The following is a 3812-nucleotide window of genomic DNA, read 5'->3' as shown; positions in this document are numbered from 1 at the left end:
AATAAACAATATTAATAATTTTGATTTTAATATTCCATGGAGCACAGCTAAATATACTTTATCTGCCCAATGAAATCACTATTTGTACACAGTGACACATTTATGAAGTAAAAGTTCTGTGAAACATCCCCTCCTCAGTGATAATTAGGACACAATATCACATACTATATGTATTCCACTATCTTATAATTTTTTCCTCTAATGATCATGAATTAAACACATGTTCCAGAATCATTGCAGTTAGTTATTCATTCATTTCAACCTATTTCCTTTTGTTGAACCTGCTTTTTCATACAGCAAATGTTGTTCTTACTTATTTTTAATACAGTCAATTAACTTCTAATTTGTATTCCTTTGAGCACAGTTAAAACAGTCTTGATTCCATTCATTTTGTCACACATATGTATATTAGTAAAGAGTCTTTTCAGGAAAATTAATTTTCTCTTTATATCTCATGTACAGGAATCTAATATGAAAATAATATCCTTGTTTGTGTTTCATTTGTTGATCTTCCTTAGAATGACAAGTGCAGTCCTTGTGTCTTATTCATTTTATCAAATGTGCTATTGTATTGGAAGTAGCCATTGTTTCTCATTTATCTTAAAATCCTGCAAAAAAAATGATATTATTATACACAATATATTTAATTTTGCATATATATACTATTATGTATAGCAATGGGGCTTATAATATAAGCCCCATTGCTATACATACTAGTATATATATGCATACTATTTATTACTTCAATCATTGTACTTGATTAATATGCTCTAAAAGTGCCCTGTTATTAATATTTTGAACATAAAAATCATCTTATTCTTGTTCTGTTACAAAAAGAGAACTTCAATATAATCAAATTTTAGTAAGCTTAATAGCCTAAGCCCTTAGTATCAGCTTTGGTTGGTAAAACCAATAGTAAACTTACATGTTTGTAATAAAATAATTGCCATGTTTGTTTACTTTCTTAACACATACATATAATTAAAGACAGATTAATCTAAACTCATAAGCAATTAATCTTTAGATAGCTTTCATATCACTTCAAGTGACTATAAAATAAGTGTCAGTAACAATAATATAATATTTGAATGCTTACATGATAATGCAGACTTCCTACATGTCAAGTCACTTGGAAGCAGTAGAAAACCCAGTGAATACAAATTCTGCAAAAGACAAATATAAAATTGCATAACCAAAACTTTAAAAGCAATAAACACACCAAAAGATTTTTTTAAAACATGTAGGAAATAGGCAATATTAAAAGGAGATATATAAAAAAAAAGATTGATTGTTGGTTGCTTAACGTCCAGTGGCAAATATTAAAAAAAAACCTGTTAGGTATTTAATCTGTATGATATTGAAACATTTACATCAATGTAGATTGACAAATTTTAAAGTCACTTATTTGGATTATAACATTTTAATAGTTATCAAGCAAATCCTACAAGTACTAAATAGTCTTGAAAATGTCAATTGAATGAAAGTGGTGATCAATTTAAAATTTTCATATCTTTAACTAAAAATTAAATTAGATAATATATTAACTGAGAAGAGCCAAATTGGCAATTCTCTTATTTTGTAAAATCTCAGTAGCCTGTTAAATGAAATATGACTTAATAGTACCTTTTATTTGTTTGTACATGCATTTTTAATTTCTTTGTCTTTGTGTGACTGTTTTTTTCTCATAAACTTAGAAATGTCAATAAATATATAAATACTATTTGTGAAACAAATCCAAGTTTAATATTTATAAACATTCATCCTTAAGTTAAATCACAATTAAAAAAATAAATTCTGAATTGAAACATAAGACATAATAAGACATAAAGCTTTATTTAGAGTCGGTATAAGCAAGCAATTACGAACATAAGCTCTGAAGAGCTTTTAAAACCGGCATAACAACAAATATAACAAAACATACATATCGAGTCATGCACACAACATTAAACATATAAAGCAATGTCATTCTTTGTTTAACATGTAAAAACACTAGTCCAGATAATCATGCCGTCTTCTGAGGGTATTTTTATATTTGGATTTTTTTAGTTGCCTCATTGTCGCAGGAGGGCGTCCAAATTTTTTCTTTATAAAATAGCCGTCCAAGGCGTCATAATTATTTGGACTAGTAAAAACACCAACACTGTTCATTTGTGGACTTTGTGTGGGTGGTGTATAAAAGTATAAAAAAAATTGACTAAGCCTTACTACCAAAGTTAAGAAGCTATTTATACATAAATGAATAGTTTTAATTTATTGCATACACTGAACCAAGGGGGAATTAAAGGGGGGAGGTAATTATTATGTAACAGTTGGCATGGGAAAAATCGGGAAAAATCATGTGTACTATAACTAATATTAAAACAATCTTTCTCCGAGCATTTTTTCCATTTATCTAATTTTATTGCTTCATTGATTGATTCATAGGTCAATGGTTTTCGTCGTCGGTTATCGAAATAAATGACGAATTATGAATGTTTTGATTCACTTCAACAAATTCAATGAGAAGAAATGGGTACCGTTGATAAAGAGTTACAATTTACAACGTATTTACCTCAAAATGTATGCAAAATCCTCCTTTCCATTGTGATTTCCATGTGCCGACTTCTTTGACAAGGTGCTCAACAGCTGATGATAATGAGTGTGACGTGACAAGCTAAACATGGACGTTGATGAATCTTAGTTTTTGGCGATTTTCTTACTCAAAACTGTAAGTGTTCAAGGGAACAACGGTCATGTTTGAAGATATTGCAAATGTCGCAATGATGTTGTCGAAAAAACAACAAGTTGATAAATCTTTGATCTCGGTGTAGCCAAAAAATCACCACTCCATATCAAATTCTCCCAACGTCCGATCTAGCCAATCAAAATTCGAATAGTTTCGAAAATGACGTAATAGATGAGATTTCGATGCAATCGACTAAAATCGTCAAAAATGATTTGAAACCGCATTAACCTACCCGCGATGTACGTCACTGAAACTATGTCCTTAGGACGCAGATAATACAAAGCTATTGAATGTACCGCACTGAAACTATACCCTTGCAACCCAGATAATGAAAAGATATGGAATGTACGTCAATGAAACTATAAACTTACAACAAACATAATAGAAAGATATGGAATAGTTGTCAATGAGACTCTAGACCCTTACGACACTGATAATAAAAAAAAAGATATGGAAAATACGCCAATTAGACTATACCCTTACGACACAAAATAAAAAAGATATGGATTATACATCAATGAGACTATAACCATACCACATATATCATGAAAAGAGGTTGAATGTACGTCACTGAAACTAAGATATGGAATATATGTCAATGCGACTATACCCTTACGACAAATATAATAAAAAACATATGGAATATACATCAAGGAGACTACACACATGTATAACCTTGCTACATATGTCATAAAAAGAGGTTGAATATACGTCACTGAAACTATACCCTTACGACGCAGATAATAAAAAGATATGGAATATATGTCAATGAGACTATATTTTTACGACAAATATAATACACAAGATATGGAGTATACACCAATGAGACTATAACCTTGCCACTAATATCATGAAAAAAGGTTGAATGTACGCCAATGAGACTATACCCTTACGACGCAGATAATAAAAAGATATGGAATATATGTCAATGAGACTATACCCTTACGACAAATATAATAAAAAAGATATGGAGTATACATCAATGAGACTATAACTTTGCCACGTATATCATGAAAAGAGGTTGAATGTACGTCAATGAAACTATAACCTTACGACGCAGATTACAAACAAGATATGGAGTATACAT

The 3812-nt window shown here is 30.0% G+C and overlaps 1 long non-coding RNA gene across 1 annotated transcript; it reads right to left on the bottom strand.

The window, feature by feature from the left end:
- Positions 1-364: 364 nt before the first annotated feature.
- Positions 365-2724, bottom strand: LOC134692016 (uncharacterized). The gene is made up of 3 exons (XR_010102205.1): positions 2552-2724; positions 1097-1163; positions 365-608 (listed from the first exon to the last, which is right to left on the bottom strand). It is a non-coding gene; the product is annotated as an uncharacterized LOC134692016 (long non-coding RNA).
- Positions 2725-3812: the final 1088 nt, after the last annotated feature.

The sequence above is a fragment of the Mytilus trossulus genome, chromosome 12 (assembly GCF_036588685.1).
Source record: "Mytilus trossulus isolate FHL-02 chromosome 12, PNRI_Mtr1.1.1.hap1, whole genome shotgun sequence".
NCBI classification, from domain to species: Eukaryota; Metazoa; Mollusca; class Bivalvia; order Mytilida; family Mytilidae; genus Mytilus; species Mytilus trossulus.
Note: the sequence above shows the minus strand (reverse complement) of the source record. Positions and strands in the feature narration are given on the sequence as shown.